The following is a 10,199-nucleotide window of genomic DNA, read 5'->3' on the forward strand; positions in this document are numbered from 1 at the left end:
AGGTGTGACAAAATCCACATGGCTCAATAATTCAGAAGATCCTAAGACACAAAAATTCTTTATAATGCAGATATTTGCCATGAGAGATCATATATTGAATGAACTACTAAAAGCTGATTTCACTCAGCCTCTCGTGAGGTGTTCTGTGGGTGACGCTGATGGTTAGGGAAAAGTTTTTACTGTTTGATGGCTTCACATGAAAAAGTCCCCGTGATGTTGAAAAACATGCCATTTGGCTATGACCTTTTGGATACAGAACTTCTGTGGCTTTGCACAAGGACAATACCACGTATCACTGGAGACATTGTAGGTCACCATGACTATGCCTAGACTACTATAGTGTATTCTGACTGATAGAAAGACATATGCTTTTTGAAGATCCTGCCAATGTTACCTCCACACAGAATAGCACCTGAGCCTTTTCAGCAGTACTTCACTACTACACCTTTGCTTACTCATTTCATCAAGCATCATAGGATCTGGGTCTTCCCAGATGCTGTCCGAGAGCAATAATCCAGAGAACGGATTACATTTACATTTACATTTACAGCATTTAGCAGAAGCTCTTATCCAGAGCGACTTACAAAGTGCTTTGCTTCTGATCACAGAATACATCCTAGGAAATAGTACAGATAGGCCAGAATTCAAGACACCATTGAGTCAGACTACTACTAAACTACAGGAGTCAGTATCATTACCTAGTGTTTTGCAAGTTAGACATTTGCCAAGAAGCACAAATAACCATAAACAGACATACAATTTAAGAACAGCGGCAAGTGGTATCAGCTGAATTAGTGCTCTGGTTTCACAAAGGCTGAAGATCAAACCATTTGCTTTGCTTGCTGCTGGCAGTGCAAACATGCTTCGAGTTCACACATGGTTAAATGTTCTTTGTCATGGTCTGGTGGTAGGGAACTGGTCTTGTGACCGGAGGGTCGTGGGTTCGATTCCCAGACCTGAGGCCATGACTGAGGTGCCCTTGAGCAAGGCACCTAACCCCAACTGCTCCCCGGGCACCGGGCTAGGGCTGCCCACCGCTCTGGGCACGTGTGATCCACAGCCCCCTAGTAACCACTAGTGTGTGTGTGTGTGTGTATGTTCTAACTGCACAGATGGGTAAAAAGCGGAGAACAAATTTCGATTGCGGTGAAAAATCACAATTGACAAAAATATGGCACATTTGCCCCAGGTTTTTCTTTGCACATGTATACAGTAGGTACAGAGAATCTGTGCTTGCGTCGCTGTACCAATTCCCTGAGCTGCATCTACACAAATGCTGCGTCGATGCTGCAGTTACATCTCCACTGAAGATGAGCAGCAGAACAGTGAGGACATTGGACCCTTTTGAGCTGTGCAGAAACTGGAAAAGAGCTCGGTGGGAGAGTCGCCACAGGCAGTGAAGGTTCTTGACTGTGTGGTTTGTCGTTCTAGAGGACAGGAGTGGTGCTGGAGGCAGAGCAGACTCTGAGGTGCTGTGTGGCTGATGGGTGGAGGTGTCAGGAGAGGCAAGAGGGTACCAGTTAAGAGGGTACCTGTTAAGAGGGTACCAGTTAAGAGGGTACCAGTTAAGAGGGTACCAGTTAAGAGGGTACCTGTTAAAGCGGTTTGTACCTGTTAAGAGGGTACCAGTTAAGAGGGTACCAGTTAAGAGGGTACCTGTTAAGAGGGTACCAGTTAAGAGGGTACCTGTTAAAGCGGTTTGTACCTGTTAAGAGGGTACCTGTTAAAGCAGTTTGCTGCTGGTTGTTGAGGAGTTATACCAGACGTGGTACCTTTGCAAACTTGCAAATGGCGGCCTGTTTAATTTCAGTTTAATAATAGTCTTTGTACAAAACAGACAGTGTTAATGGCCTCATTCACATGACCTCGTAGCGTAGTTTGTATTTGTGGCTTACTGCATGCCACTATGGCGTATATAGTGTATATGGTGCAGTATGTGCAGTATACAGGATGTAATAGGCCATTTCAAACATAACCATAGCTAGGTAGCTATGGTTCTATTACTGACAATAAACATTACAAATCATTAAGCAATGTTTGATATTATTATGTTCTACATTTATAGGTTTCCAGTAAAACATTAATTGTTAAAGCTTGATAAAAACAATGTAATTATCAAATAATGATTCAAACACGACATGCGGCACGGACCAAGCATAAATGCAAACTTCACAAGAAACGTAAAACAAATATTGACTGGTTAAATCATTTTAGTTTGTTTATAACTTGTTTGTGCTGTCAATCATTTGTTTACACTTCTTTGTGCCGTCTGATTAAATTCGGGTCACAGCAATCATGCAGAAACTCGGATACCGTAATATGAAATTGTGTATGTAAATATAGAAGTTTTTCAGGTCAAAAAGCAACCGGGGACCTAGTCTCGGAACCTGTTTGGTTGGGGCACAAATCATCGATACTGTGTTCTGTTACTCGCTGTTGAAAGAGCTGTGACATTTTCACGCTTTATTTGCAACACTCAACCTTTCAGAGTTCTCATCCGATTCGCTGTTTGCCTCTAACTTCACCTCAATTCAGATGGATTCTGTACCTTAATCACGATTTCGATTGGTTTAATTTATTTTATCATAGTAAACGCCAAAGTCTGTTCCTTGTGTTTACTGTTCACTGTTTCTATTTCTCCCTTACTCGTAGTTATTTGTGTCTTCGCTAATGTTTACGTTTCCCGTTTTCTCTTTTATCACTACAAACGCATGTAAATTATCCCCGTGGATATTTGTGTTCATTTGGAGGGAAGCCGTTGTCGTACAATTAACAAAAGTAAAACCAAACAAACTCCAGAAACCCTAAGCCAAGATGACAAACCAGCTGTAGGATGCGTTTTCCCGATTCACACGTTAACACCGGAAACTTTTTTTTTTTCAAAATAAAAGTGCATAAGAAAATTATGGGTTTCAAAGGCTGTTTAGAGTTCTAGTCTTTACATGTTGTCATCTAGTAATTAGGCCAATAAGTGTACCATTTGTTCATTCGTTTGTTGTCTTTTCATGTTGTTGTCTTTTCACAACCAATAAATCCATAACTTTTAACAAACTCATTTATTAGATATACTTGCAAGACAAATAATAATTGCTTTCATGGTCTATATGGCCAGATCTTTTTTCTCTTCATTCAGTTGTTCCTTATAAATAAAATATTTAACTGTACAAAACAAATACATATTTTCATGATCACAGAATACATAAAAGTCCTTTGACATAAAAATCCAATCCAATCCATTTTGCTGTCCACCATAGGTGGTAATGCCTTCTGTGATGTATTCTCAGTACACACATGACACCGTGCATGAAGGAATGTTAAATACCCTCACTAATTCAGAAATTGAATGTCCCATCCAAACATTGCCTTCTTTGAACTCTGCTCATTCATGTCACCTTGACATTAGCACACTGGCCAGTGCTCGACCTGCCAAGTCACCCTCAGAGATAATGCCACATTATATATCCAAATCTGCAGAATATTAACAGGTAAGTAAGTGCAGTGTAGTTAGGTAAGATACATAGAGATATAAAAAACTGTAGTGAAGTATACAAAGATTAAGGACGTTTGGAAAGAAGGCTTTCAATCATAAGGTTTGTCTAAATTTCCACTAGTTTTTAATCAGGCAGTGAAGTTTTGTTTCATGGCTGTGTGTTTGATCAGGTGTATCCAGATTTATTACGTATGTATGTGTTCTTCATCTTGTCATTGCTTCTGTTATTTTTACAGATCTCAGAGAGTTGCACATCTGAACAAATTGAGTCAGGCAGATGTCAATATATCAGTAGTACTTTTAAACAATTATTATTATAATATATTATATTTGTTGATGCTGGAGTACATTGGTAGAATTAGCTATCATAACGTGGTAATGTCAGCGTCATGTTAAGTGAAGTACTCGGGTGCCTTAGACTGTCTTTAGTCATGTCCATTCCTCTAGACCAGGTATCACCAAATGGCGGACCGGATCCGGACCCGAACGCCGTCCTGTCCGGACCCAATCACATTCCTGATTAACTGGATACGGACCCAAATGCCAAAAAAATTTTACCGGGAGACTATATTTTAAACCGGAGAATTTATTTTCAGACGAGTGTTACGGTCACCACCCATTTGAGTGTTACGTTCGCCCCCCCGCTCAACAACTTTCGTTCGCCACCGCGGACCCAAGGTCTGAGCTATCTGCCAAAAATGGACCGCGGAAAGATTTAATTGATTACCCCTGCTCTAGACTACACTCGAGTTCCTTCTGTATTGTAATTGTTACACACACACACACACACACACACACACACACACACACACACACACACACACACACACACACACATATACAGTTGCAATCAAAAATATTCAACCCCCCAAAGATTTTAAGGATTCATCAATATATGTTTTTTCAAATAGCAAGATTCTGCTTTGGATGACTTCTTCATGAGTCGAGTGATACATAAAATCAGAACAGAAAATGCATGATATAGTATTTGTGTGTAACAGTATATTTTGTTAAGATAGCCATGTCACAACCCCTACATAATATTGTTGTTTTTAAAGCTTTCTGACAGGTTTTATGGACTAAAGTGGAGTTGAAACATAACTAAGCCTTTGAGAACTCTATAATGATCCTTCATTTGCTTCAGCTGTGATGCATATATAAACCCCACCCATGAAGGAATTCAAGGTGAGTTGCAATCATGGGAAAGACAAAGGAGCTTCCACAAAAGCTGAGAGAGGAGATTATTTCATCGCACCTAAAGGGCCTTGGGTATAAGAAGATTTCCAAAAAATATAACATCCCAAGAGACACCATTGGGAGCATTATAAGGAAGTTTAAAACTTAAGGAACAGCTGCAAACCTGCCTGGCCGTGGAAGAAAGCCCAAAATTTCATCAAGGGCCCTTAGCAACTTAGTCAGGACAACTAGAAAAACCCCTGTGTGAGTGCAAGACACCTACAGAATGACCTGATGAAGGCTGGAACAAGTGCTTCAGTAGCAACTATAAGACGTGCACTGAATAAAAGAGGACTTCATGGCCGGACTCCAAGACGCACTCCACTCTTAACCACAAGGAACATCAAAAGTCGACTAGAATATGCCAGGAGGAATTTGGATAAGGCTACAGAGTTTTGGGAGACAGTTCTATGGACTGATGAAACCAAACTGGAACTGTATGGACATATGGACCAATGGTATGTCTGGCGTGCGAAAGGCCAGCCTTACGACCAGAAGAATACCATCCCCACAGTCAAGCATGGAGGTGGGTCATTGATGATGTGGGGCTGTTTTTCTGCAGCAGGAACTGGTAATCTTGATTGTGTACCTAGCATCATGGATTCTCAGAAATACCAGGCCATTTTAAAGAGGAACGTGATGGCATCTGTTGACAAATTAAACCTTGGCAATCATTGGACCTTCCAGCAAGACAATGATCCCAAGCACACCTCCAAGTCAACCAAAGCTTGGTTGAGAAAAAGATCATGGAATGTCCTGGAGTGGCCTTCTCAGTCCCCAGATCTAAACCCGATTGAAAATCTTTGGTGGGATTTAAAGAAGGCAGTTGCAGCACGGAAACCATCAAACATCACTGAACTAGAGGCTTTTGCACGTGAAGAATGGGCCAAGATTCCAATTGAGAGGTGTAAGAAGCTTGTTAGTACTTACCAAAAACGTTTGTTGGAAGTTATAAAAGCTAAAGGATGCTCCACAAAGTATTGAAGCAGGGGGTTGAATAATAGTGCACATGCACATGTGTACAAAGAGTTACATTTTTCATTTGAACTTCAAAGTTAAGTCAACTTCTGTTGTCAAAATAACTCAAATATGTATTAATAAATACTGTTTGTTGTTTAATGAGGTTATTTTGTCATTTATTGTCAGTCTTTCATCCACATCTCTATAATGTCTTTGGAGGTGAGGGGGTTGAATATTTCTGATTGCAACTGTATATAAATAGAACAACTTTCATACTCAACAGCCATATTGTTCCCCACTGTCTGCCGTCATATCAGCAGTCTGAAGTAACTACACAAAACGTTTTTCAACAACTTTTCCACTCATACATATCTTTGGTTTCAGCAGACGTTAAGCACTGCTGTTGTACATTCAAATGAAGAAGCTCAGATAAACTATTAGGTGCAAATCTCCACAAAGACTCCACTGTCAGCGGCACCATGTTTAGATGTCGCCTACATTTCTATGATCACCTAGACAACTTCTTGGTTGTGGCCTAAGCCAGGGCATTCACATTCAGCTTTCCACCTGTATCTTCAGGTGTTGAGAGGGCCTTTAAATGGTGCTCTACCTATCGCCATAGATACAGAAGTAACCGCCACTATGGATTTATAGCGTCGAGAGGTTTTATATGGTTCCACTGATTCGGCCTTAGATACGATGAAGAGTGTCTAATAGATAAACCTCATCAAAAAAGACATTTTTAAAAAGTAGTAAGACCAATGTCATGGTCAGGACTACCACAGTCTCTCTCAGAAAGAGACTGGATCTGTTCCTGAACAAAATGTTCATCAGCCAGTAAACAGCCAGCTACCAAATAAACATTCTTGATAGATTTGGTTAGCTCAGAAAGCATATTTTTGTTTGTGAGGGATTGGGTTTGTGGGTATGATATGTTCCATAGAAACCAAGAACACTGGTGAAAACAAGTAATGTTTTTTTTTTTAAATTGAGGACAATGTTTACAATCACATAAACAAGTTCTCATATTTTATAGTTTTACCCTGTTACATAAATAGGTTTATGATACGAGTATAATATAAATAGAAAAAGTATATAGATGACAGACTAGTAATGCAGGATTAACACTTCCAGAACTGGTACTGCATCACTTGTCCCTCCTAATACTGTTATATTGAAAATGTGAACCACTTAACGAAGATGCGTATTGCTACTCGTGGACAGTGTCATCTCTTACAAACTGACTTCAGTCATTTATGGCTTCCTCCAGAGTTCTTCTTTACTACAAAACTGATATTCTTCATCTTCAACCAATATATCTCAATCTCATGTCAACACAAGTAAGAGAATATAACATTTGGGCAACATATTTGTTTTGGTTTTCTACTGATATCGTGTGACATCTCAAGAAAGACAGTAAAACACATGGAGCACACGACTTGTTAGTTTGCCAGCATCTGTTCAGTGTTCAGAGGAGTATTTTATATCTGGATGCATTCTATTCAATTCTGAGGGAAATAAACATGAAAAATGTCCTCATGTATTTTTCTTTCCATCGTTTTTGGTAGGAATTCCCCCCTTTTATTCCGTGTTGGTTCTTTCAGTGGACCTGATGTTCATTCTAAACTTCTGTCTGAATCTGATGACTTTGAATCCTGGTTTTTCCCTATGAATGAAATCTTATCTTTTCTACACACAGAAACATCAGATCTCTTCTTCCGTCTTCTTGCAGCTTCTCTGAAAGCTACTAAGTCCATCTTTCTGGCTTTGTCATCAGACTTCCTTTTTCGTTTCCGTAATTCCTGCCTGAACGCCTCAATGTCCTTCTCTCTAGCTTTATCATCTGACTTCCTTTTTCGTCTTCTTAATTCCTGCCTGAACGCCTCAATGTCCTTCTCTCTGGCTATGTCATCCGACTTTCTCTTTCTTTTCCTGGAGTTGTAACGATTGAGCTGCTTTCGAAATTCTTCCATGTCAATTTTTAAAGCACATGTTGAATTACTCTTTAGGTGTGAGACAATTCTAAAGAATCTTTCGCCACATGTTCCACACTTCACCATTTCACCTTTGCCTTCAAAAATCACACCACTGGCATCTTCAAACTTGAAATCTTCCATTTGCCATCTAGATGAAATAAAAAAAAAGTAATCTCTGTCACACTAGAAATGTGTATGTTACACAAATACTGTAAATGTAGAATTCTAGTCTACATAAATTTATTTTTACATTAAAATTGACATAGTCCAGTTAAGATTACTGTTACATAACACTTTTGGGAAGGCATTCCAGAAGATTTTGGAGTCTGTGAAAACTGAAGCATATGAGGTGAGGGACTGACACTCACAGAGCCACATACCTGGGCTCTTATATGACCCATTACATTGCTAGTGTTTGTCTATGAAAGGTTCATGGTTATATGCTTGATTATATACCTCTGTTAACAATGGGTGAGGCTGAGACACCTGAACTCAATAATAACATACTTTTGCCCATGTAGTGTATATATATCAGTTCAATTAATTAATTTGGGTTAATTAATTAGGGCTATTTACTTACACATTTATCTTTCTCTGTGCATCTTTTAAAACTATATTTTATTGCAGTCATAGTCCTGTGGTGGGGAACTGGTTTTGTAAACGGAGGGTCGTGGGTTCGATTCCCAGGCCTGAGGCCATGACTGAGGTGCCCTTGTGCAAGGCACCTAACCGCAACTGCTCCCCGGGCACCAGGCTAGGGCTGCCCACCGCTCTGGGCACGTGTGATCCACAGCTATGGAGTGAGATTACTGTCTTTAATATGAGAGCGCAAAGATAAGGTTAAATTGAGCCAGTTAAATCGAGTCAGACACACTGAGCAAGCAAAATCAAGAAAACCGAGCAAACAGTGACAGCGAAAGCAGAGAAACAAGAATTGGATGGTTAAGTGCGCTCACTTCACTGTTTTCAGCATGCTTTTCAGTTTTTTGCTCACTTCTCTTCATGATTACAAGTGTAAATACGCCACAGCTCAAGGCTTCGTAGATGATTACCTGAACCATCGATTGCAACTGCAAGTGGGCATGTCACGACCAGATTTAATCGTACAACAGATGCTGCACGCTTACTGCTGCCAATCTTACATGCATGAGACATGTTGATTGTTTTCTAAACAATTAGACATCATAGATATTCAATTTAATGTCTTAAATTAAAGACAGTAATCTCACTCCATACACAGCCCCCTAGTAATCCCTAGTGTGTGTGTGTGTGTGTGTGTGTGTTTGTGTGTGTGTGTGTGTGCTAACTGCACAGATGGGTAAAAGTGGAGGACAAATTTCGATTGCGGTGAAAAACCACAATTGACAAATATGGCACGTTTACATTTTTTACATTATTGTTCTTATTTAGTCCATCTTGATTAATAATTTACATGTTATAAGTAGCCTAATGTCTCCATTAATATGTGAGCAAGCCATAAGAAAGTAGTACCTCATCTTTTGTAGTAAATTTCCAGTACAGGTACCTTGGAATGGGACCCTAGAAAATAAATTAATTAATGTCTCTTAAATCCCTATAGGTCCAACAAGGTAGGGTATGTTTACGTCTAAACAGAACTTGGTTTTATTCCTGAGATCTTGCTGACGTGAATTCACTACAACCATCGTCCTTTCCTAACAATCACGTATGCAAACGCTTACTATAGTTACCTGTGGGCTCGTGAAGGACCAGCCTGCTAAACGTGAGTGAGTCCTCAGAAACATTTCTGAACCTCTACTTGAAATATGCATGGACTATTTCGTTGCTGCATATAAAGTGTTTCTAGGTTGTTATGTTTAAACCGACTTTGCAAAGTGACACCGTGTCAAACCTCACTCACCTATGCGAAGAGTGCTGAAGGGATATTCCTGCTCCAGCATCCCTACTTTGAGTAATAGACAGTCTGTCAGAATTGCCATCTGATTCACTAATTTGCTCCAACTTCACCTCAGTTGCAGACGTTGTTACAATTTCGACAGGACTTTTTTCTTCTTTAATATTTACTGTCACACTTTGTCCCTCATTCTCAATGTTTGCATTATCTATCTCTTGCTCGATAGTTATTCTTTCTGTCTCTCCGCTAATATTTATACTGTCGAAGTATGTATACATCTTATCGTCTTTTATTTCAATTTGGAGAGAGGCCATATTCGAAGAAACAATTACAAACAAACAGTAAGTCGTCCTCCAGCTTTAGTATACATTCAGAAAATATACAAATAAATAGACACATTAAAAGCCTCCTACACGAATGGGAAACGGGTTTTTGTGTTTTACAAGTGTCGCCGGAAGTATTTTTCTTTTTCCAAAATAAAAGTTCAGATTTTTTCACGAGAAGACCTATATAGCAAAACGTACATAATGCAATCTGTAAGATTTTAATAGATCTACATCATGCAAAAATGTTTGTATAGCCTAGATAAGACCTATGATCGCAGTTTGTCTGACAGTTCATATACAAGAAAAAAATATCTGCAAAATCTTGCTTTTTTAAAAAA

The 10,199-nt window shown here is 39.4% G+C and overlaps 1 long non-coding RNA gene across 1 annotated transcript; it reads right to left on the minus strand.

Moving 5' to 3' along the window:
• Positions 1–2,540: 2,540 nt before the first annotated feature.
• Positions 2,541–9,980, minus strand: LOC143489591 (uncharacterized). Its single transcript, XR_013124720.1, has 3 exons — positions 9,542–9,980; positions 9,154–9,201; positions 2,541–7,810 (listed from the first exon to the last, which is right to left on the minus strand). It is a non-coding gene; the product is annotated as an uncharacterized LOC143489591 (long non-coding RNA).
• Positions 9,981–10,199: the final 219 nt, after the last annotated feature.

Source organism: Brachyhypopomus gauderio, unplaced genomic scaffold (genome assembly GCF_052324685.1).
Source record: "Brachyhypopomus gauderio isolate BG-103 unplaced genomic scaffold, BGAUD_0.2 sc63, whole genome shotgun sequence".
NCBI lineage: Eukaryota > Metazoa > Chordata > Actinopteri > Gymnotiformes > Hypopomidae > Brachyhypopomus > Brachyhypopomus gauderio.